Genomic DNA, 26,476 nt, shown 5'->3' with positions numbered 1-26,476 from the left:
ACCCTCCCCACCAGAAAAAGGGGCTGTCATTGAGGGTCTGCTACCCATGAGTCTCTCTCCTGGAAAAGGGACAGTCGTTTCCCCCCCAGGACTTGGCAGCTGAGGAAGGTTAAACTGATTACACCCTCTGCTCCTGCTGTCTCCTGCTGCCCGCCTGATAACGTCTTCCTCCCTGATGGCTGCTGTTGTGGGGCGAGCAGTGAATCAAATCAATAGCGTCACCTATTAGGCTGATGTCAAACCCTAGAGGAGATGGTTTTTCTTCCTCCACTTTTAACAGGTATTATGTAGCCACTGGGTCCCAGAGAGACTCCTTATATTATATAATCTTATTTATTTACTAGCAGTGGGAAATGTCTCCCACTGGCCTTATTCTGTTCAGGTCAATCCAAAATGAAGACTCAGAGAAACAATGGAAACGTTTGAATTCTTTTTATTCCACCATGAGCATTAAGGCATCCATGGTTTTTCCTATGGATGAATGCCATCAAATGATCTGGGTTTTCTTTCTGACTCCACCCCTTGCTTGCTGTATGGACTGTAAGGAATCCTTTTACTTCTGCATGCCTTTGTTTTCCTCATCTATAAAGTGGGGATAATAAAGTCCAGATGCAATGGTTCACATCTGTAATCCCAGCACTTTGGGAGGCTGAGATGGGAGGATCGCTTGAGGCCAGGAGTTCGAGACCAGCCTAGGCAACAGAAAAAAAAAACACAAAAAATTTAAAAATTAGCCAGATGTGGTGGTGCATACCCATAGTCTCAGCTGCTCAAGAGGCTGAGATGGGAGGATTTCTTGAGTTCAGGAGTTAAAGTCTACAGTGAGCAATGATCACACCACTGCACTCCAGCCTGGGTGACAGAGCAAGACCATGTCTCTTAAAAAAAGGGGGGGGAAATGAACTTTTTAAAAATGGAAATAATGAAATCCACCTTGTAGGGTTGTTGTAAAGATTAGATGAATTGAGTTGATACATGCAAAGTCCTTCAAAGAATGCTGGCCATATTCAGCATTATTATTACTTTTCCATTCTTGTTTTTTGATTTATTGAATACCTACTAAGTGCCAGGTTCTGAGCTAGGAGCTTTTGCCTGTATGATCTAGCTTAAAATTGATATGTTGCTCATCATGGTTTTTTGCATTAATTTTGATTTGTTAAAATATTGCATTGAAACATTATTCATCTTGGTTGCTGAGTTTGAGGGACCCCCTTAAGTTTTGCATCCAAGGCCTCACTCACCTCACCCTAGTCTCAGCCCTGAGAAAGGCACAGTAAATTCAGGTCCACTCCTTGTGCCTCCCCAGCCCCCTCCCTGCCTGCTGTCTACTCTGCAGGCACCTCCCTTCAAAGCTCCTTTCCCTGGTTTTTCGGAGCTCAATGCCCCTTGGATATATTCTCCCTTCTTTCTAGACAAGCTTCTCATTCAGCATGGTGACGGTGACTCACAGTGACGGTGACTCTACTATATTAACCCCAAGGTCAATTTTGTGTGATGGGAGAATCACTGGCTGATTGCAGAAGAGGGACAGAAGGCTGTAGCTGACACAAGCAGCCCAGAGAGGCTGGTGGCAAAAGAACAATGGGGAAGTCACAGTTTCTGGGGACATTTCTGCAGCAACAGACTTGATGGCCACGTAAATCTGGGTATAAGGAAAAAGGAGGGGCAGAAGGTGACTTGCAGGTTGGTGGTCCAGGTACCAGGGAGGATCGGTTCCATTCATGGCAGGGAGGAGGTGGGTGCCTGAGAGGTGGGGGGATCCCGCTATGCCCTGGTCCTCCCTGGGGCTATGATTTCTACCTGTGCCTCTCAGTTAAGCACAGCTAACTCCGTTTAGGGGAAAGATCATAGGCTTGGAGTCACAGAGGCCTGGGCGTAGAGATATAATTTTAATAATCACACTGAGTTCTAGTATGAAAATAGAATTGACGTTGAAACTAGAGGGGGCAGAAAACACTCATCCCTGGTTCCCTGCTCCCAGTTTGTTGCTAGGAGCTTCAAGAAAAGGTGGCTTTGGAGCAGCCATTCCTGCCTAACAGCTCTCCTTTGCTCTGGTAGACGTGGCTGTTGCACAGCACAGTTCTCCCTAAGTGAAGCCTATGCAGAAGGCACAAGCACCTGTTTCCCTCTCGGGTTGCTATGATCTGAATGTTTATGCCCCCTAAAAATGCATACGTTGAAACCTAATTCCCAATGTGATGGTACTAGAGGGTAGAGCCTTTGGAAAATGATTAGGTCATGAGGATGTTTCTGTCATGAATGGGATTAGTCCCTGCTATGGTTTGGTTGTCTGTCTCTGCCAAACCTTGTGTTCAAATTGGATCCCCAGTGTTAGAGATGGAACCTTGTGGAAGGTGTCTGGGTTATGGGGGGGCGGGTCTCTCATAAATGGCTTGGTGCTATCCTCACAATAATGAGTGAGTTCTCTATTACTCCCTGCAAGAGCTGGTTGTTTAAAAGAACCTGGCACCTCTTCCCTCCCTCTCTTGCTTCCTCTGTTGCCTTGTGATCTCTTCATATATGGACTCCCCTTCCCCTTCCACCATGAGTGGAAGCTGCCTGAGACCCTCACCAGAAGCCAAGCAGATGCTGGCACCATGCTTCTTGTACAGCCTGCAGAATTGTGAGCCAAATAAACCTCTTCTCTTTATAAATTATCCAGTCTCAGGTATTCCTTTAGCAATACAATTCCTTTAGCAATAGCAACACAAATGGACTACAACAATATCATTATAATGGGAACCCCAGAGAGCAAGCTAGCCCCCTTCTACTATGTGAGGACACAGCTGGAAGCTGCCACCTGTGAACCACAGAGTGGGCCCTCACCAGACCCTGCACCTGCCAGTGTCTTGATCTTGGACTTCCCAGCCTCCAGAACCATGAGCAACAAATTTGTGTTGTGGATAAGCCACCTAGGGTATGGTATTTTTGTTATCACAGCCTGAATGGACTAAGACACGGGTATAGATGGTACGAGGCAGATAGTTATGGCTCATTTGGGACACCAGACTTCTTAGGATATAAGGAGATGATCATAGTCAACAGAGGGGGCTCCTTCATTCCTTGGTTTTTTTCTTTCCTTCTCCAAAGAATGCAGACTCCATAAGACAAAGACTTGGTCTGTTCTGTCTGCTGCCATCTCTGGCAAGTGGCATCAAACAGAAGCTCAAATATTTTCTGAGCCAATGTTTGAATGACTCCATTCAGCAATAAACAGGGAGTAACAGAATTAAAGAAGGCTAGATTATGCAGGATTGCATAGGTGTAGTTTGAATGTACCCACTGCATACATCTCCTCCCAGTCTCACTAAAAGGATGTTGCATGGGGAAAGGTATGGGAAACGGGAGAGGATTTAGGAAATGATTGTGATTTTGAAATGTGTAGTCTTTGGGCACAGTGGCTCACACCTACAATCCCAGCACTTTCGGAGGCTGAAGCAGGCGGATCACCTGAGGTCAGGAGTTCAAGATCAACCTGGCCAACATGGCAAAACCCTCTCTCTACTAAAAATTCAAAAATTAGCCAGGCATGTTGGCAGGCGCCTGTGATCCCAGCTACTCAGGAGGCTGAGGCAGGGAGAACTGCCTGAATCCAAGAGGCAGAGGTTGCAGTGAGCCGAGATCGCACCACTGTACTCCAGCCTCGGTGACAGAGCAAGAATTTGTCTCAAAAAAAAAAAAAAAATTGTAGTCTTTAGACAAGCCTCCCTCTCTCTGTGGTTTAGTCCAGGAACTACTTTGATTCTCTGGGTGAGAGCTTCATCATGTAACCACTTAAAACTCCTAGATTCTACCAGCAAAATAGTCTTCATTTTTTGAGACTCCAGGGTCTTAGAACCAGAGCCATAAGGCAGGATGGACCCTGGTGGCTACAAGCCTGGGTGGGCATTACAGGTGATTTTGCCCATCTTTAACAGGGATAAGCTGCTGAGGCAAGCACATGTTTTCATGTACGTGAGTGCACCAGGCATGGCATTAGCCTGTGAGATTGATAAGGCTGCCCTGTTCACACTCTTATGTCCCCTGAGTGCCTAGCACTGAGCACACAGTAGGTGCTCAATGGATACTTGTGGAATGCACGTGTTCCCGGTTGTATGGTGTCCCTCAGAAAGATATATTGAAGCCCTAACACCCAGGACTTGTGAATATGACCTTATTTGGAAATAGGCTTTTTGCAAATGACATCAAATTAAGATAAGGTCATTGGGGTGAGCTCTAATCTGATAGGACGGTGTCCCTAGGAAAATGCAAAATTTGGACACAGACACAAACACCCAATAATCACACCATGTGATGACAGAGGTGGAGACTGGAGTGACGCATCCTTAAGCCAAGGAACACCAAGGATTACCTGCAACACCAAAACTAAGAGGAAGGCACAGGACCAATTCTCCCCTACGGCCTTCAGAAAGAACATGGCCCTGCCCAACCCTTCTTTTGAACTTCTGGCCTCCCAAGCTGTGAGCAAATACATTTCCGATGATGCAAGCCACCCAGTTTGTGGTCATTGTTACAGCAGCCCTGGGAAACAAATGCAGGATGTTAGTATGACCTCATTGTTCGGATTTCTGTGTGAGCTACCCCTCAGCTGCTCCAAATGACCCACACAAACACTAGAACACAAACATGCAGTTCCCTGACTCCCCACCCCATCTCCCGCACAACCTTGAAACCAAATTCCTGACACCAAAGCTAATTTTACCTTTCAACCTGCATGCAGCTATTTTTATTCCAACCTCCAATCTCGGTTCTGTTGAGCTCCAATTAACAAGGTGGCTGAGGTCTTCCTGAAAGTCTCCACAGACCTGCATAATTCATCTCCTGTGTTCTCGAAGTCAACATTAAACAAAGGAGGAGACTCCAGCTCCAGACCAGTCTCTAGTCTGGCGGTTCCCCAGGTGGGGCCAGGGACAATTTGCACCAGCAGCAACTGGGGCACTGGTCAAAACTGGAGATCCCTAAAAGGATAGCCTGAACCAGTCTAGGGGGAGAGGTCAGGCACCTGCATTTTCAGCAGGTGTACCAGGATATTCTGGTGTTTGCTAAAGCACTACCTTGTTAACTCTTTATCCACAGAGTTTCCCAAGCATGAGGGTCTGGGTTCCAGCCATAGCTAATGAACCTGTGGAAGAGAGAATTCTCCCTATTTTATTTTTCCTCTTCCCAGTTGTCCTGGAGTGGGCACTGGGGTTGGCTGTTCTCGGGCGCATCTTGGAATTTCTCAGCCTAGTTTGCATGGGGAAGATAGAGGCCTATTCAGATGAGGTAGAGGGGGTGAGAGTGGGTGAACTGAGGCAAGACATCTTCAGTTCCTTCCCAGCTTCCCTTCAAGGGGTAGGGTCTCTGACCCCAAAAGAATGCCTCTGCCCTATCCTTACAATCATCCCCTAAGTCTGCTTTTCAGACCTGGCTGATTCTTTGATGAGAGTTCTCAGCATTTGTTTTCATTTTTGTTTTTGTTTTGGTGTTATCTCAATGCTGCCAGTACTACCTGAGGCAGGAAAACCCACCCTACCCCTAAGTAAATCCATTCATTTAGCAAATATTCAGTGAAACTGAATATATGCTAGGGGCCTGGCTCACACCCATAGCCCCAACACTTTGGGAGACCAAGGTGGAAAGATCGCTTGCGTCCGGGGGTTTGAGACCAGCCTTGGCAACACAACAAGACACTGTCTCTACAGAAAAAGTTAAAATTAGCTGGATGTGGTTACTCATGCCTATAATCCCAGCTACTTGGGAGGCTAAGGTGAGAAAATCACTTGAGCCCAGGAAGTTGAGGCTGCAGTGAGCCATGTTCACACCCCTACAATCTAGTCTGGGCAACAGAGCAAGACCCTGTCTCAAAAAAAAAAAAAAGAAAAGAAAAGATGCTAGAGGCTGTGCTAAATACAGAAGTGAACAAGACAGACCAAGCCCCAGTTATAAGGCCTTTGCTTCAGTAGGAAAGAAAGACAGTAAACAACCAATAGCACGACATGATATGGCTTGATTTCAGAGAGCGGTCAGGGCTGAGGGTGGTGGTGTGGGGTCATGGAAGGGCCAGTTGAGATAAGCTGGCCAGCAGGGTCTCTCTGAGAAAGTGACAGACACCAGAGACCTGGATGAGTTGAGGGATGGGCCATGGGACTACCAGGTTGAAGAGAATTCCTGCACCAGGGAGCAGCTAATATGCGGCCCAGGTCATCAGGGTCCCAGGCATGTTTATAGACCAGCAAGGAGGCCAGTGTGGCTGGTCTGGAAGGGGAAGATAGGGACGGAGAGGAGGGGAAAGCTAGTGGGAGGTAGGGTCAGAGACAGGCAAGGTCAGACCATGTAGGGACGTGCAGTTGTCCAGGTCAGAGATCATCTCAGGTTAGGCTAGGATGGAAGTCCCAGAGAGGCAGCAGAGTGGATGGATTCAGGATGAGTGTGGAGTTGGCAGGACGCATGGATGGATTAGATGTGGGAGGAGGGAGAAGGAAAGAGGAAGCTATTTTAGTTCCTAGACACTGACAGGATATTGCATAATATAAAAGAATCATTCACTTTTTAGAGGTGGTAATGGTATTGCCATTGTGTATTTCTTAATTGTCCTCACCTTGTAGAGATACATGCCGAAACTTTAAAAAATGAAATGGCCAGGCATGGTGCCACCTGCCTCTAATCCCAGCTACTCGGGAGGCCAAAGTGGGAGGATTGCTTGGGCCCAAGAGTGTGAAACCAGCATGGGCAATACAGTGAGACCCTGTCTCTAAAAAATATTTAAAAATTAGCTGGGTATGGTGGTGCACACCTGTAATCCCAGCTACTTTGGAGGCTGGGGCAGCAGGATTGCTTGGATCCCGGAATTTGAGGTTGTAGTTAGCTATGATCATGCCATTGCCTTCCAGCCAGGGTGACAGATCAAGGTCCTGTCCCTTAAGAAAAATAAATAAATAAAAAATAATAAAGTCACCCAATTATTTCACATTAATAAACGCATGAGGGCTGGGCACAGTGCCTCGCACCTGTAATAATCTCAGCACTTCAGGAGTTTGAGGCGGGAGGAGTGCTTGAGTTTGAGACCAGCCTGGGTAACAAAATGAGACCCCCCATCTCTACGAAAAATCAAAATTAGCCAGGCATGATGATGCGTGCCTAGAGTCCTAGCTACTCAGGAGACTGAGGCGGGAGGATCACTTGAACCCAGGAGGTCAAGGCTGCAGTGAGCCATGATCATGCCACTCTACCCCAGCCTGGATGACAGCGAGAACTTGTCTCTAAATAACTATAAATAAAATGAAATGATATAATTCTGGCATTTATCTAAAATAGTATGGGAGGGGAAGCCTTTTGGGAGCTGGAAATGAAAAAAGAATTGGCCACACGTTGATCATTGGTGAGGGTGAGTGATGGGTCCATGGGTTTTCATTGCACCATTCACTCCACGGTTCTATTAATCTACGATTAAAATTCTCCTTAACAAACATTAAAAGAAGGCACCATTTCCAGGGTGCAGAAGCCTGAGAAAGGGGCAGGTCTAGGATGACAGATGGAGAGCTTCCTATAGATGTCGAATCTGGACTCTACTGTTCACAAGAGCCAAGATGTGGAATCAACCTAGGTTTCCAACAATAGATGAATGAATAAAGCAAATGGGGTACCTATACACAATGGAATACTACTGAGCCATAAAAATGGAGAAAATCCTGTCATTCATGGCAGCATGGATGGAACTGGAGGATATTATGCTAAGTGAAATAAGCCAGGCACAGAAAGTTAAATACTACACATTCCCACTCATATGTTAAAGCTAACAAGGCTGATGTCATAAAAGTAAAGAGTAGGGCAGAGGATACTAGAAGCTGGGAAGAGTAGGGAGAGAGGAGGAATAGGGAGAGATTTATTAAAGGAGATTTATTAAAAATTCCGTCTAGAAGGGAGCAGTAGGTCCTAGTGTTCTATAGCACTGTATGATGACTATAACATAAGTTCCAAATAGCTAGAAGGATGATATTGAGCTTTCCCAACACAAAGAAATGATAAATGCTTGAGATGATGGATATACTAGTTCCCCTGATGTAATCATTATACATTATATATATCGAAACATCACTGTGTGCCCCACAAATATGTATAGTTATAATGTGCCAACTTAAACAATTAATACAGAAAAATTAGCCAGGCATGGTGGTGCATGCTTGTAGTCTCACCTATTTGGGGGGCTGAGGAAGAAGGATTGCTCAAGCCCAGAAGGTCGAGGCTGCACTGAGCCAAGATCAAGCCAGTGCACTCCAGCCTGGGTGACAAAGTGAGACCCTGTCTCAAAAAAAGAAAAAAAAAAAAGATAAAAAATTAAATTAAAATTTTAAGCTCCAGACTCTGGGTTCAGACCTGAGACATCACAGAGAGGGTTACATACCTCCGCTACTCTCATTGGAGGCTTCATTGTCACCTCCCTCTTTTAACCTCCTGCTCAGAGGTTTCATTATTTGCCACCTTCCTCACACACCCCACCCTAGAACCAGCTACATAATTTATGGGACCCAGTGCAAAGTGAAAATGCAGGACCCTTTCGCAAAAATTACTACAAATTTCAAGATGGCCTTTGCAGAGCATTCAACCAAGCTGGGGCCTTTCTGAACATGGGTATTTGTGCAAGCGACCCAGCCGCATACCTGCAATGACACAAGTCCTGCCCCACCCTGCAAAGATTGGAGAAATCATTCACAGGTGCTCATCTAAGAAGCACTGGCATCTCTGGCCACCACGACTGAATGACTTCCTTTCTTCACCCATTTATTCAGCAAGCATTTTTGGTGTATCTGTTACAGGATATTATGCTGGGGAAGGGGGTTACAGCAGGATCTCCCAATCTCAACACTGTTAACATTTGGGGCCAGATCATTCTAGTCCTGTGCTGCCCTATACACTGTATTTAGCAGCACCCCCGCCTCATCCCACCAGATGCTAGGAGCACCTATTCCCCCAAAATATCTTCAGACATTGCCAAATATTCCCTGGCAGGCAAAGTTGCCCTCTGCTGAGAACCACTGGGCTACAGTGATACAAGGAAATTTGGAGGCACTCCTAGTAAGCTTTTCCTTTGTAGAACGTATCACATTCATATTTTTAATTACTTTTTACTTGTTTGTTTAATGCTGGCTCCTCCAAATAGGCTGCAGTTTTCACGAAAACAGAGACAACCTCCCATCTCTGTTTTGTTATCAGCTGCATCTCTAGCCCCCAGCACAGTACCCAGGAATGGTAGGAGCTCAACAAATACTTGTTGAAGGCATGCATGTTGGAGGAGACAGGCAAATGGCAGACGGAAACAGTGGAGTGACTCAACGTGGAAAAAGAAAATACACAGATGCGTGTACAAGGAAAGCATGCATCACAGAGGAGGAAGAGATTAGCTATCAGGGAGAGGAGACTCCGGGAAGTCTACACGAGAGACTCAGCAAATATTTAAAGGACAAATAGGGATCTGTCTGGTGGACTGACAGGGCTGTGCATTCAGACAGCAGCACCACCATCCGTCCACAAAGGCACCAAGAGAAACAAGGCTGCACTCAGGAACACAACGATTATGATGGTGCAAGTGAGTGAGCTGGAGACATAGGTATGGTCCAGTCCCTGGGCCTGGATGCCCATTACACTATTAAACAAATGAATAACAAGTAATTAACAATATGAGTGTGATAGGTTCTAGACGCTTTACCCAGGCGGCACTGAGTATCCATTGAAGGGTTTTAAGCAGCCGCCTGGTTTGGCGGGCTCTCTGTTTGTAGATAGTCGTGTGCAGAATAGATTGAAGAAGACAATCTGTAAGCAAGCAGGCATCATAGCAGGGGCACCTCTGCCTTTGCTCCCTCCTGGACCATGAGGTGTGGCACTGCCCTGGCATTAACCAATCTCCTGCAGTCACTCAGCTGTGTTACCAACTGCCCTAGTCAGCTCAAGCTGCTATAATAAAACGCCATGACTGTGTGGCTTAAACAACAGGCACTTATTGTGAAGGGCAGGAAGTCCAAGATCAGGAAGCCAGGAGGATTGGGTTTTGATAAAGACTCTCTTCCTGGCTTGCAGACAGCCACCTTCTTGCTGTGTCCTCACGTGGTGGAGACAGAGGAAGAGTCTGTCTCTTTTCCTCTTCTTATGAAAACACTAATCCCTCCCCCCCCCCACCACCCCCGCCATGGGGGCCCCACACTCATGACCTCATCTAAACCTAATCACCTCCCATAGGCCCCACCTCCTAACAACATCACACTGGGGGTTAGGGCTTCAACCTATGAATTTTGGGAAGACACAGACTTTCAGTCCATAACACCAGGGCTCCTGAAAGTCCCCGGGCCTGAACACCTGAAACTGCCTTGTGAATTATTCAAAGCACTAATTTGGGACTGAGTGTCTTCTCGCATGTTTCCTCTTTGAAAATCAGAGCTGACAGTAACTCACGCACAGAGGTGCTATGGAGACAGCAAGGCTTGAGGGGGCCCTCTGCAGACAGACTCTGCCATGGGCCACACTCCAGCTGTGTAGCTTCGAGCAAGTAACTTCATGGCTCTCAATTCATTCTCCTCATCTAAAGATCGGGGGGAAGGATAGTACTTGTGTCGTGAGATTGATGTGAAGGTTAAAATTAAGAGTTAACCTATAAAACATCCCTCAGCAGTGTCACTGTGACATAGTGTCAATAGCCAGCCTGTTTGTGGTCCATTTATCTCTCACTCACCCCCTCTACAGCCATCAATCATACCAAATTAGAGAATGTATTTTGAAAACTCCATACTGAGTGCCAGAGCAGGGAGCATGATGGTCACCAGGTTAAAGGCTCAGGACTCAGGCTTTTTTTTTTTTTTTTTTTTTTTTTTAACAGGATCTCACTCCAGTTGATCAGGCTGGAGTGCAGTGGCACAATTTCAGCTTACTGCAGTCTTGCCCTCCTGAGCTCACGCGATTCTCCCACCTCAGCCTCCTGAGAAGCTGGGATTACAGGCGCACACCACCACGCCTGACTAATTTTTTGTATTTTTAGTAGAGACAGAATTTCGCCATGTTGCCCAACTTGAATTCCTGGACTCAGGAGTTCAAGCGTGCCTACCTCAGCCTCCCAAATTGCTGGAATTACAAGTGTGAGTCACTGCGTCCAGCTTTATGCAATTTTATATTGAGCCTTGACAGAAAGAGTACTCCATAGGGCAACGGCTCTTAACTGCAGGTGATTTTTGCAGCATCTGAACATTTGGCAATGTGTGGGGGCATTTTTGATTGTCACAGCTGAGGGGGTGCTACTGGCATCTAATAGATAGGTTCTACAGAAGCTGCTGAACATCCTGCAATGCATGGGACAGCCCCCCACAACAAGGAACTGTCCAGCACAAAATGTCAATAGTGCTCAGATTAAGAAACCCTGATCTAGACACTGCTAGATCTTGGTAGAATGAACACAGACTTTTTGGAGTCAGGTAAACCTACACTTAAATTCCCATCATGCCACTTACTAGCTTACGGCCTTAGACAAATCACTTAACATCTCAAAGATGACACATTCCCAGAGTATGTTGCTCAGGATTAGAAGGAGCAAAACATCAGCACCTAGAAAAATGACTAGCACATGGCAAATGCCCCAGACATTTGTGATTGCCACCCAACAGCCATTCTCGAACTGCCTTCCTGCTCTGGACACTGACATGAAAGACGTGATGACGGTGCAGCAGCAGCTATTTTGGCTCCAAGAGGGAGAAGGCAAAAAAGGCTGAGAGGCTGATGCGGAGCCCAGGTGCCATGGAATCAACCCTGGATCCAACTCCTCTCGAGTTCTGTTACGTGAGAAATAATGTGTCATTAGTTAAGCTGCTTTTAATTTTTTTTACAGCACACTTTTTAATTTTTTATCTATTTATTTTCAATAGTTCTTAGGGTACAAGTGGTTTTTGGTTACATAAATGAATTATATAGTGATGAATTCTGAGATTTTAGTGCACTCATCACACAAGTAGTGTACATTGTACCTAACGTGTAGGTTTTTTCCATCCCTGGCCCCTCCTCACCCTCACACTTTTAAGTCCCTGAAGTCCATTATACCACTCTGTATGCCTTTGTGTACTCATAGCTCAACCTCCCACTTTTAGTGAGAACATGAGGTTTTTGGTTTTCTACTCCTGTGTTACTTCACTTAGAATAATGGCCTCCGGATCCATCCAAGTCACTGCAAAAGACATGATTTCATTCCTTTTAATGGCTAAGTCATATTCCGTGGTGTATATATACCATGTTTTTCTTTAGCCACTCAGTCCATGGGCACTTGGGTTGGTTCCGCATCTTTGCAATTGTAAATTATGCTGCTGTAAAAACACATGTGCAAGTGTCTTCTTCATATAATGACTTCGTCAAGCTGCTTTTAGTTGGTACCTCTTATTGACACCTTCACTCATTCGAATCACTACCATACAAACTCAATAAATGTTTATAGATCAATAAATGGTTTTATATGTCTGGTATATAGTAGGTGTTTTAAGCAGTGGTTGAGGTATCCTGGCCAGGCAAGAAATAACTTTTTTTTTTTTTTTTTTTTGAGACAGAGTTTCGCTCTTGTTGCCCAGTCTGGAATGCAATGGCGCAGTCTCAGCTCACTGCAACCTCTGCTTCCTGGGTTCAAGTGATTCTCCTGCCTCAGCCTCCCAAGTAGCTGGGATTACAGACACCCACCACCACACCCAGCTAATTTTTGTATTTTTAATAGAGACAGGGTTTCACCATGTTGGCCAGGCTGGTCTCAAACTCCTGACCTCAGGTGATCCACCTGCCTCAGCCTCCTAAAGTGCTGGGATTACAGGCATGAGCCACCATGCCAGGCCAAGAAATAACTTTTGGTTGCACATTGCTAGTTGCCATTGGATGTCAGACACATTTCAGAATCCGTATGATCCAATAAGTGGGCAGACAAAACAGGTTTAAGGAGACAGGGAACAGCAAGGAGAAGGAGAGGTTGTCGGTCTGTGGTTTTCTATAAATGGATTATTCTTCTCCACCCACATCTTACAAGCCACAGTGACCATTCTGTGTCTAACAAGCAGTCTGTCATTTGGGGAAGAGGGATTACAACCCTCTCTTTCCTTCTAACAGCTGTGATAATGCAGCCCAACTGCCCGCTTAGGTGACAATCTGTCATTTGAGGTCATGGAGGCCCTGCACGGAGCCACTTGTGAAGAAGCTGTCGGACAAGGAGACCTGGAAGAAAATGTGTGATAGCAAAGTGTCAGGCAGCGATGTGACAGCTGGCTTCGTTTCCCCCAGAGAGCTATTGTCATGGAAAGCTCTGCTCAGCCATGAAACAAGATAACTTCATCAAGTCAGAACTGCCGGGAGAAGTGCTTTTGGCTTGAAGCAACCTATCTGAGAAAAGCTGGCAAAGAGGTGGGGGCCGTCGGGGGAGTGACCACAGGGATTTGACTGGGAGTTTCCTCTATAACAAACCTTGTTAAAGTGAGAGGGAGGGAGTAGCACGGAATAAGGGTTGCCTAGGGGCCAGACAATCATTTACCTCTGTTATTCTTACAACCTCCATTTGTCCAGTGCAATACTTCATAGTTGCCAGACACTGAGATCAACACTTTACAGAAACCCTCTGTATTGGTTTGCTGGAGTTTTGTAACAAGGTGGCTCAAACAACAGAAATGTATTCTCTCCCAGCTGTGGAGGTCAGAAGTTGAAAATCAAGGTGTCAGCAGGGGTGATTCCTTCTGAGGGCTATGGGGGAGACTCCACTCTGTTCCAGGCCTCTCTCCTTGGCTTGTAGATTGCTGTCTTCTCCCTGGATCTCTTCACTTCCCTCTGTGCATGTCTCTGTATCCAAATTTCCACTTCTTATAAAAGCACCAGTCTTACTGATTAAAGCCCACCCAAATGGCCTCAACTTAACTTCATTACTTCTGTGAAGACAAGATCTCCAATAAGGTCCTATTTCCAGGAGTTAGAACATCAGCAGATGCATCTCGAGATGATACAATTCAACCCACAACACCCTCTTATTCAATGCTTACAACGCCAGTGAGAGGAAAGGCCTATAAGAGTCATTTAATCCCTTTGGGAGGCCGAGGCAGGCGGATCACGAGGTCAGGAGATCGAGATCATCCTGGCTAACACAGTGAAACCCCGTCTCTACTAAAAATACAAAAACAAAATTAGCCAGGTGTGGTGGCGGGCGCCTGTAGTCCCAGCTACTCGGGAGGCTGAGGCGGCAGAATGGCGTGAACCTGGGAGGCGGAGCTTGCAATGAGCCGAGATCCTGCCACTGAACTCCAGCGTGGCAGCCTGGGCGACAGAGTGAGACGCCGTCTCAAAAAAAAAAAAAAAAAAAAGTCATTTAAGAGAAAGACCTATCAAAGTCATTTAAGGGAAAGGAAACAGACTCAGAGGGGCTGTGACACTGGCCTGACATCATGCCAGCCTCCTTTCCTATTTGCATACAATGGGTGCTACAATTATGTCATCATGCACTACACACATCCCACTAAAGTGTGAGTCCCATGAGGGAAGAGATTTTATCCCTTTTGTTCACTGATGTTTCTCTAACACCCTGCACAGTGCCTGACACATTTAGAAAGGACCCAACGAGTATTTGTTGAACAATGAATGAATGAATGCAGGATTCACTGACCAGTTCTAGGAGCTTTTTGGATGAGTGTTTGGGATTTTCTAGGTATACAATCATATCATCAGCGAGCAGCGACAATGTGACTTCCTCTTTACCGATTTGGATTGTTTATAGCAGCACAATTTGCAATTGCAAAAATACAAAACCAGTCCAAATGCCCATCAATCAACAAGTAAATAAAGAAAATGTGATATATATATATCACATTTATATATATATATACACACATATATATACATGTATATATACACACATGGATACATATATACACACACATATATATACATATATATATATACACACACATACATATACATATATATATACACACAAACACACCATGGAATACTACTCAGCCATAAAAAGAAAAGGAAATAACGGCATTTGCAGCAACCTGGATGGAATTGGAGACTATTATTCTAAGTGAAGAAACTCAGGAATGGAAAATCAAACTTTGTGTGTTCTCACTCATATGTGGGAGCTAAGCTATAAGGACAAAAAGGCATAAGAATGATAGATTGGACTTTGAGGACTCAGGGGAAAGGGTCGGGGGTGCTGAGGGATAAAAGACTACACATTGCGTACAGTGTACACTGCTTGGGCGATACGTGCACCAAAATCTCAGAAATCACCACTAAAGAACTTATTCGACGGGCGCGGTGGTTCATGCCTGTAATCCCAGCACTTTGGGAGGCCGAGGCTTGCAGATCCAGCCTGGCCAACATGGTGAAACTCCATCTTTACTAAAGATACAAAAATTAGCCGGGCATGGTGGTGGCCGCCTGTAGTCCCAGCTACTGGGGAGGTTGAGGCAAGAAAATCACTTGAACCCAGGAGATGGAGGTTGCAGTGAGCCAAGATCGTGCCACTGTACTCTAGCCTGGGCGACAAGAGTACGATTCCATCTCAAAAAATAAAAGAACTTATTCATGTAAATTCATGTAACCAGACACTACCTGTTCCCCCAAAAACCTACTGAAATTAAAAACATATAAACAAATAAATAAATATATAAATATATAAATAAAAATGAAAGAACGTGTGTAGCAAACTACAGCATGGAGATTCAGTCTTACTTGTCTGACTCATAGTAAATGAGTAAATGCTCATAGTTGTCATAAAGCCTGCCTCCCTCCCCCTTACTCCCCACCACAGCAGTGTTCACATCTCACCAGCAAGGAAACTGAGACTCAGAGAAGATTCCTGATTTGCTGGGATCACACAGCTAAGTCACATCTCAAGGTTAAATACAACTCCATCATCAACTTCCGTGCAGAATAATTTTAAGCGAGGAGTCATGAACACAAATGCTCCTGAGAGCCAAGCAGCTGACATAAATGCATAACCAGGGCTGAGACAATATGGAGTGGTGGGGACTGGGGCAACCTAGAAAGACAAGTTTCAACTGAAAGAGATAGCTGCTTGTTTGAGGGAAATTTACAGCCTTCTCCCGGATAGATCTCAATTTAATTCATAGGTAATTTTATGAGGCATTTTGTAAAAAGCCTCATGATGTGTAGCTCCAAAAGGTACAGGTTAGTCAAGGGATTTTTCAGTAACGTCCCTTTTGTTCTCTGCTAAAGACAGTGGTATTCTGTAATTAAACAGGTTTTTGTTACACTGGGTTATCAGCCTACTGCAGTGAGATCTTCCTCCCTAAGGTGCTTTAGAGGTCTGAGATGAATAGGAGACCGCACGGCTGCACTCCTACCTCATCCTAGGGAGCAGCATGAAGAAACAGGTTTATCTGTGTGGTAGACAGAATAATGTCCCCAAAGATGTTCACTTCCTGATCCCCAGACCCCCTGAATGTGTTACCTTACGTGGCAAAGAGACTTTGTAGATGTGGTTAAGATAAAGATCCTGAGATGGGGAGAGAATCCTGGACTATCCAGGTGGGCCCACTGTGATCACGAGATCTTTACAATGGAGAGGGGAGGCAAGAGGGTCCAAGTCTGAGTGAGAAGCACTCCACCTGCATTGCTGGCCTTGGAGATGGAAGGAGAGCCAAGGAATTCAGGCAGCGTCTAGAAGCCAGAAAAGCTGAGGCCACAGACCCTCCCTGGAGCCTTCAGAAGGAGCCCAACCCTGCCAACAGCTTAATTTTAGCCCAGTGAGTCCCATTTTGGATGCCTGACTCTCCAGGGTTGTGAGATAACAAATCTATATTGTTTTAAGCCACTAAGATTGTGGTGACTTGTTACAGCACCAACAGGAAACTGATACAAGTCTGTAACTGACATCCAGGGACATATCTGAGTCACTCTTTCTCCCTCTGCAATACCCAACTGTCAGCGATGATGTCCCAGGACCACATTTCCTTGTCTCTAAATTCCCCAATTCAGTCCCCCGCTGCCCCCCAAAATGCCCATAGCCCCCAAATCTGCTCTTCCCACAGTCTTCCTCATCTGTTATTTCTCCTCCATCCAGTTATTCGGGCCAAAAGTCTTGCAGTCATTCTCAACTCTTCCTTCTCTCTCTTTGGTATCCCAGGTCCCACGTATCAGCAAGTCAATATCCAGAATCCAACCATGTCTCTCCACCCCCACCTCCACACCTGGTCCAGGCCACCATCACCTCTCACCTGGACACATCACGGTAGCTCCTGACCCATCTTTCCCTTCCATGTGTATCTGTATGTTATTTTACACGCAAAAGACAGAGTGTTAGATTATCTTCTGCTGCTGCCCAACCTTGCCAAGGACCTCACATCACACTCCTCACCACGAGCACCCAGATCCTACCGGACATGGCCCCTGCCCTCTCCTCCCACCTCATGTGCCAGCACCACCCCATTCCTCACCATGCTTTGTGGTCAAGGTTCCTCACGGCCTGCAAATACACCAAGAGCATGCTGACCTCAGGGCCTTCGCACCTGCTGCCTAAACATGCTTTTTTTTTTTTTTAAGAGATAAGGTATTGCTCTGTCACCCAGGATGGAGTGCAGTGGTTCATTCACAGCTCACTGCAGCCTTGACCTCCTGGCCCCCAGCGATCCTCAGCCTCCTAAAAGCACTGAAATTGCCGGTGTGCACCACCACGCCTTAATCTACTGCCTAAATACTCATATTCACTCCCTCCAATCAGACCTCTAGCTATAAGTCAGATGCCCTAACCTCTGTATCTAAATCAGGTCTCCCCACCCCATCCTCACCTCTAGTCTTCTTCCCTCTTCCTGTTTTACCTTCTATCCTGGCCCTTCTCTCTCCCTAATTCTGTAGCATATATTTCATACATTTGTTTATCACATCTCCCCTTCCATTCTCTGCCAGAACATAATTATTACTACAAAGTAATAAGCTTGCAAAATTTCTCATAATAAAGTGCAAGATGCTGAGACTCCAGAAAAACCCAGACTGAGCCTCTCCCCCTATTATAACTTACATAAATTATGTCAGAGAACACAGTGTCTGAGCCTTCCTGCACCAGCCTCTCCTGGGGACTGTTTTGGTCCACGCTGTTTGCTCATGGATTAGATCAGCACTGTCACATGGAAGGTGGCCCTGTGCCCTCTTGGCTTCTTCTGCAGGATTGCCCAAGGGTTTCTGGCAACCACAACTCATCCCCAGCTATGCTGGCATATGAACACAAGGTTGCCAGATCTCTGGGTTCTTTTTTTTTTTTTTAAAGAAGTTGTAGTCTGGATTTTTATGTGGAAGCTTCTAATTTTTAACACTGAGCCTACACTCTGCATAGCAACAATCTGCTAGAGCTGCGAGCTGCTGCCCACTATGAAAAGGGCATGAACTCTTTATGTCACAACAATCCTCACCCAGAATGTTTCACTTATTTGCCTTACCTGTCTTGCCTGTGACAGCATTTGGCTCCTCAGCCCCTGACTTAAGGATTTTTCATCAATGTTAAGCTAAACACTAGCTAGCAGTGTAAAGTGGAACTGCCAGAAAACTAAAAATAAAAAAATTTTAAAGACTAATGTTACCTCAGGTTGCATCAATAGAGGTGCATTGTTCAAGGGAAAGGAGGTGACATGCCAAGCCTGGTTCCTACTGGTGAGATCACACACCTGCAGTCAAGGCCACCATTTCAAAAGAGATAAAGACTATGGGAAATTGTTGGTAGGAGAGCAAACAGAAAGGTTGAGAAACTCTTTTCTTTTAGCTTAAAGGGAAAAAAAGAGAGAGAGAAAGAGAGAGACTGTTAGGAATTTGAGCACTCTTTTCAAATGTCCAGAGGACACTTAGGTAGAAGACAGACAAGACATACTTTGTGAGGCCACTGGGGAGCACAATTAGATCCAGTAAGAGGGAGCTACAAGGAGGTAAGTTTATCTTGGCATTTAAAAAGTGAATTTTCAGCCGGATGTGGCGGCTCACGCCTGTAATCCCAGCACTTTGGGATGCCGAGGCGGGCAGATCACCTGAAGTCAAGAGTTCAAGACCAGCCTGGCCAACATGGTGAAACCCTGTCTCTCTAAAAAAATTGGCCAGGTGTAGTGGCGGGTGCCTGTAATCCCAGCTACTTGGGAGGCTGAGGCAGGAGAATCACTTGAACCCAGGAAGCAGAGGTTGCAGTGAGCCAAGATAGCGCCATTGCACTCCAGCCTGGGAGACAAGAGTTTTGAAACTCCGTTTCAAAAACAAACAAACAAACAAACAAACAAATAAATAAATAAATAAAAATACAAAACTAAAAAGTGAATTTTCTCATTGCCAGAGCTGAACTGGAATGGAATGAGAAGGAGTGACTTCCCTGTCACTGGCAGTATTCAAGATGAGACAGGACACCACTTAATGGGCATATAGAAGAGGTGATTCCAGCATTGCAAATAAGGTGGGTGGGGAGGAAAGGCAGGAAGGAAAGGAGAAAGAAAGAAAGGAATGGAGAAAGGATGACAGATGGATGGATTTACTGAGCACCTACTGTGGGCCTGGAGTTGTCTATATCTAGATCATCATTCATCGCCCTTTCAGCGTTTAGACTCTGGATCAGAGAATCTTCCTTCTAATTGCAATTATTTTACAGTCTCAGGTGAAAGTGTGCTCCACATATCCCATCCAATTGCAGATGCAAATTACACACAAATTCCAAAGGTGTTGCAGTTAGAAGGTTTCTTTCCGAAAGGGCAACGGGAACCCAAGTGGGAGGCAGATCCCAAAGGTCACCCCTTCCTAGTTCCCTGTTCACACCTCTACCTCCTACCTCCTACGGCAGCAGGAGAAATTATTGCTCACTGGAAAATGGGGCTGGCCGAGACACTGCTGGGAAGCTCGGTTACCACGATGTGTGCTCCTCTGCTCTTCTCAATCCTGAGCTACATTAATGGGGGGAAAATTGTCTTGTTTTGTAAGACATGCTTGACAGCTGTTCATTGCCTGTCAGCGAGGAGAGGTAATGAGAATTACTTAGCAGTTGAGTCTTAACTAAGAGAGCCTGCAGCATAACAAGAGGTCCCCAAGATTCATGGGGAGAAAATTGCATCTTGCCGAGCCTATGTGCATCTTACCCCATTCCCACTAGAGTCTTTGGCCCCAGATTATGAATTAGAAAAAGGAGGACCACTGCAACGGGTCTCCCTGTCGGGGCTCTAGTGCCCTACAAGCCATTTTACAAACAGCTGCCAATGGGATCCTTGAGAAATGAATATCAGACATCACTCCCTGCTCAAATCCTTCCTATGGTTTCCCATGACACTGAGGATTAAATCCAAACTCATTAACCCATCTAAAAAGACCATGAGGGCTGGGCATGGTGGTTCACGCCTGTAATCCCAACACCTTGGGAGGCCAAGGCAGGTGGATCACCTGAGATCATGAGTTCGAGACCAGCCTGGCCAACATGGTGAATACAAAAATACTAAATTTTTGTATTCTCTACTAAAAATACAAAAATTAGCCAGGTGTGGTGGTGCATGCCTGTAATCCCAGCTACTCAGGAGGCTGAGGCAGGAGAATCACTTGAACCCAGAGGCAGAGGTTGCAGTGAGCCAAGATCACACCACTGCACTCCAGCCTGGGTGACTTCATCTCTAAATAAATAAATAAACAAATAGACCATGATGGCCACATCCTAAGCCTCTCTCCACCAGCTTACATGACATCTGTCTTAGCTGGGATTCTCCAAAAGCAGACCCTAAGACAAGCATCTGGGAACAAGTAGTTTACTTGGAAGATGATTCCAGGAAGCAAAGTGAGGGAGTGGGAGAGTGCGGGAGAGGAAAGCATAAGGCACATGATATGGTTTGACTGTGTCCCCACCCAAGCCTCATCTTGAATTGTAGCTCCCACAATTCCCACGTGTCATGGGTGGGACCCAGTGGGAAGTAACTCAATCATGGAGGCGGGTCTTTCCCATACTGTTCTCTTGATATTGAATAAGTCTCACGAGCTCTGACAGTTTTATAAAGAGGAGTTCCCCTGCACAAGCTCTGTCTCTTGCCCACCACCATGTAAGATGTGACTTTGCTCCTCCTTGCCTTCTGCCATAATTGTGAGGCCTCCCCAGCCATGTGGAACTGTGAGTCAATTAAACCTCTTTTCTTTATAATTACCCAGTCTCAGGTATGTCTTTATCAGCAGTGTGAAAATGGACTAACACAGCACATTAATGAGCAGGTTACCCTGTGGACAGCTGGGGCTCAGTCCTGCTGGAAACGGCAAGGGACTATGAGAAGCATGTGTCAGAGTTGTCCCATCCAGGGCCAGGGAAGCTGGGATATTTCCCATCATAGTCATTCCCTAGGGCGGCTGTAATGAAGTTCCACCGGTGGCTTAAAACAGTAAACATTTGCTCACAGTTCTGAAGGCTGCAAGTCCAAGATCAAGATTTCGGCAGGGTCACGCTGCCTCCAAAGGCTCTAGGAAAAATCTTTCCTTGTCTTTTCCTGGCTTTCCGTGGCTGCTGGCACTCTTTGGTGTTCTTTGGGTTCCAGGTTCGTCACTCCAGCTCTGCCTTGGTTGCTGTATGGCCTTCTTCGTGTGTCTCTCTGTGTCTTCATATGGCCTCCTTGTAGTGACAACAGTCATTAGGTTTAGGGCCTTCCCTAAGACAGTATGACCTCGTCTTAACTAATTGCACCTGCAAAGACTCTATTTCCAAATAAGGTTGCAACCTGAGTTTTGTAGTGCCTCAGAGTTGTCCCATCCAGGGCCAAAGAAGCTGAGCTATTTGCCACCACAGTCATTCCCTAGGGCTGCTGTAATGTAGTCCCACCAACCCAATGGATTAAAACAACAGCTATTTGCTCACAGTTCTGAAGGCCAGAAGTCCAAGATCAAGGTGTCAGCAGGGCCATGCTGCCTCTGAAGGCTCTGAGAAAAAATCTTTCCTTGCCTTCTGAGGCAGCATGGGGGATGCTATTCAACACAGTTCAGCCCAATTCCCTTCACCTTTTATTCAAGCAACGTTGTGTAGTGCATAAGCCCACAGCCCAGTGACTGTCTACTTCATCCACTCACTCCAGCTGTACTGGCCTTTGACTTGGTGACGTCCAGCTTTTTTTTCCTCAGCCCCTCACACAGGCTGGTACCTCTGTGTGCAACACTCCCTCCCAATGTCTGTGCATCTAATTTCTACTCTTTTTCAGATTTATACAGCTACAAGTAACAGAAACCTAACCCAATGTAGCTTAGTGCCCCCAAAGCAGGAAACTCATTGGTTCATGTAGCTAAAAAGTCAGGCTTCAAGTAAGGCTGGGTTGGGGTTTAAAGTATGCCATTGCTGTTCTGTCTTGCTCTGTGTGGGTCCAGGCCTGGACTCATGTGATTATGAGTGAAACCGTTTGGAAACACAGCATCCTACCTACAGGATTCTGGTTTCTCTCAGGCCCTTGCCTACCCCTGAATCATCGCTGCGGCCAGAGGATTACAGCATTGTGATTGGCCAGGTCTGAGTCACATGCCCACTTCCCAGACTAATAGGCAAACCTCATCCAATCCACATGGAATGGATTTACCCAAAAGAAACCGTGCTGTGTTATCAAAGAAATAAATAATAGTGGGTGTCAACTAAAATGTCTCCACTCATATGGCATTTCTTCAGAGAGCCCTTCCCTGACCTCTCTTCCCACCCCAAATTAGCCCTATGACAGTCTCCTTCATGGATTTAATTATTTTCCCTCATAAAACTCATAATTTGTTTCTTATGTGTGTATAGTTGTCCCTTGGTATCCATACGGGACTGGCTCCAGGATGCCCTACAGATACCAAAATCCTTAGATGTTTAAGTTCCTTATATATTAATAAAAAGGCATAGTATTTGCATATAATTTATGCACATCCTCTTGTATACTTTACATCATCTCTATATTTCTTGTCATACCTAATACAATGTAAATGCTATGTAAATAGTTGTTATACTGCATTGTTTAGGGGAATAATGGCAAGAAACAAAGTCCATACATGTTCAGTGCAGACACTTCTTTTTCTGAATATTTTCAATTCATGGTTGGTCGAATCCATGGCTAACTGTATATTTCTTTAATATCTGCCTTAACCACTAGACTCTGAGCTCCTTGAGGGCAGAGATGATGCCTGGCTTGTTTATATCTGGACTCCCCAGGCCTTGCTCATCCTTGCTTGCTTTGTCCACAGCAGGTGCTCAATAAATACCATAGAGTGGCTTTGTAAAGAACTCAGTGATTATTTATTGCAATGAGCTGTGGTGCTGGGAGAAGCACCCAGGTGTCCTGAGTCCCAGTACAGCACTTGGCATTGTGGTTCTCCTGACCCCGACTGTGGTCCTCATGACTGGAGTGATACCGGAGCCCAGCCTGGCATTGACGGTCAAAGCCCAACTTTGGACGGCCTGTCGGACATGATGTTTTCCCTCCAACACTTACCTGTCTCATCTTATTCACCAGCCTGAGTCAGTCTGGCTTAGTACAAAGGTCACAGCTCTTAGCAGCTGGAAGACTCAGGTTCAAACGGCACTTCTGCTACTTCATACTTCCATGGGCACAGGCAAGGCTCTGAAGCTCTATGAGACTTTATTTCCACACTGCTTTTGAAAGGATATTTTCTTTGCCTTTACCTTTCATGACTATGCTATATTTTATAAATTATTATAAAACCTCCTATAAACCATCCTGGAACATGGTGGGGCATAAATAAAATGTATCTGCAAAATAGAGATAATATTTACCACTCAGGACTGCAGGGAGGATTAGACATGAGGTAAGCAGTGCTCCTGGTACTGAGTAGCTGCTATTGTCATCATAATCATTATTTTGGGTGAGGCTGAATCCCCACAAATACCTTGTAGGACATCAAGCAGGAAACCAATTTCCTTGCAAATAAATGTCACAGATATAAAAGGCCTACAAAAATAAATAAATAATCTCTGATCAGGACAAAATCCAGGGATATAGTCAGGCCATGGGAGAGGCCCCGTGGTAACCCAATCTGACCCCTCAGAATGGTTGGGAAAATGGAGCTGAAGGTGAAACTTCACGGACAAATCATTCTAGTTCTTCATGACCTAGCCAGAGAGATGACTGAACTAGAGGTGAGAAAGGTGAAACAGGAGGGCTAGACATTGGCACTGCACAAAAAGGTTAAGAATGAAAAAGTGTTGCTGTGAGCCACGATGAGCACAAAATATGATGGGGAATAGGCCCACAATGCAAACAATAAAATAAAATGAAACAGATATTTGCATTAGAGAGTTTGAAACAACAAAACAAATCAAAGCCGTGGAGCGGTCCAGACTCTTCAGTGAATGAATTGGGTGGATTCAAAATTTATCATTGATTAAAAAAAAAAAAGTTTAACACATGAGACCTATCCCCCAAACAAGTGAGGAAGAGAGGAATAGGATGTGATGAAAAGGTACGTTTTTTAAAATATCAATTGTGGCCAGGTGCAGTGCCTCACGCCTGTTCTCCCAGCCCTTTGAGAGGCTGAGGTGGGCAGAGGGCTTGAGCTCTGGAGTTCAAGACCAGCCTGGGCAATATGGCAAGACTCTATCTCTACCAAAAATTCCAAAACAAAACAAAACAAAAAAGCAGAGCATGGCGGTCTGTATCTGTGGTCCCAGCTACTGGGGAGGCTGGGGTGGGAAGCTTGAGCCTAGGGGGTGAGGGTGGAGAGTTGTAGTGAGCTGAGATGGAGCCACTGCACTCCTCCTGGGTGATACAGTGAGACCCTGTCTCAAAAAAAAACATATATATATATATATATATATGGCACCCAGGCCCAGTGGCTAACACCTGTAATCCCAACACTTCAGGAGGCTGAGGCAGGTGGATCACCTGAGGTCAAAAGTTCGAGACCAGCCTGGCCAACATGGCAAAACCCCGTCTCTACTAAAAATACAAAAATTAGCCAGGCACGCTGGTGGGCGCCTGTAATCCCAGCTACTCAGGAGGCTGAGGCAGGAGAATACCTTGAACCTAGGGGGTAGAGGTTGCAGTGAGCCAAGACTGCACCACTGCACTCCAGCCTAGGTGCAGAGCAAGGCTCCATCTCAAAAAATAATAATAACAATAAAATAAAATAAAATAAAATATTAATTGCAAGAGGAATCAACCAAGAAAAAGATGAGTTCTCCATAACCACAAAGAAATCATGGGCATAAGAGATCTCTTAATATCAGAAACAGAACAATAAAAGTTCAAAGAAAAGTTTATGTAGCAGCAAAGGAATGAAAGATAAAATGTCACAGTGCTAAAAGCTACTTGTAAAACAATGTGACTGGAAATGAGGTCTGGGAGGTAAAAGAGAACTTTGATGGGACGAGAAACCTGCCAAAACTTTAAAATCTGTATGTGGGCAGGCATGAGGATTAGAATCTGTTGGAGCCAGAAGCCAGAGCTAGTTCTCCCCCACACCAATTCTCCCACCCATTGGACATTTTCCAAGTTAAGAAATGGTAGAAGAAGGTGGGGGCTTGGCTGAAAAGCAGAAGTAGATCTTGCAGTCTTGCAGTTCTTAAATCACAAATATCTGCTGGAGGGAGAGGCCTGGTCTCACCTTCAAGACATTAAGACCAGATGCAGGCCAAGACAAACTAAAACAGTAAACCAGCCCCAATCAGTCCAACTTCTGATCAGACTGAAGAAAGTAATCCTTGCGCTAGCTGTCTGAAAGAGAAAAATTCGAGCCATTTCTGGGAAAAAAAATATTATCAACTTCAGTTTCTAGTTCTCACATGAAAATTCTGGCATATGATAAAAATAGCAGAATATGTTAAAAAGTAGGAGACTGTGAAATTAAAAAATCAACAAAAAAACATGTGACTAAATACAGACCAAGAGATGACACAGCTGATTAGTGGACATGGAATTTGAAATAACTATTATAAAGTATGTGAAAGAATCTGAAAGAAAATATTAATATGGGTGAAAATATGGAAAAAAATCCAAAAGAATAATGTGACCTCTAAAATTAGAATCAAATGGAAATTCTAGAGCTGAAAAATACAATACCTGAAATGGAAAATTAATTGAATGGGCTTAACAGTATACTGGACATAGTGAAAGAAAGAATTAGTGAATTTGAAGAGTGGTCAATAGGAATTACCCAAACTGAAGCAAAGAGAGAAAAGGAATTTTTATAGTAGAATGTTAGAGAGCCCTGGGTCAAGATCAAATGATCCAGCACAATTTGGAGTCTCAGAAGAGGAGCAGGGAAATGGGATAGAAAAAAATATTGAAGGGTATGAAATATTTTTAGTTGGTAGGAAACATAAACTTAAAGGAGAAAAAGTATAGTTAAAATCACATCTAAGTGCATCATAGTCATCCTGCTGAAAACCAAAGAGAATGAGAAAAATCCTAAAAGCAGGGGTGGGGTAGACACCACACATTCAGGAAAATGGAGGCTACCATTCAAGTAGTCTGCAAAATATTGTTTAGCACATTATCGTGAAGAGACTAACCAAGGCTAGAGAAAG

General features: G+C 45.1%; 1 long non-coding RNA gene across 1 annotated transcript; it reads right to left on the bottom strand.

Annotated features, from left to right (window-relative positions):
* Positions 1-373: 373 nt before the first annotated feature.
* LOC129137273 (uncharacterized) lies at positions 374-18,243 on the bottom strand. The gene is made up of 3 exons (XR_008539731.2): positions 18,011-18,243; positions 4,352-4,521; positions 374-692 (listed from the first exon to the last, which is right to left on the bottom strand). It is a non-coding gene; the product is annotated as an uncharacterized LOC129137273 (long non-coding RNA).
* Positions 18,244-26,476: the final 8,233 nt, after the last annotated feature.

Source organism: Pan troglodytes, chromosome 18, assembly GCF_028858775.2.
Source record: "Pan troglodytes isolate AG18354 chromosome 18, NHGRI_mPanTro3-v2.0_pri, whole genome shotgun sequence".
Lineage (NCBI taxonomy): Eukaryota > Metazoa > Chordata > Mammalia > Primates > Hominidae > Pan > Pan troglodytes.
The sequence above is the reverse complement of the archived record's forward strand: the minus strand, read 5'-3'. Positions and strand labels throughout refer to the sequence as shown.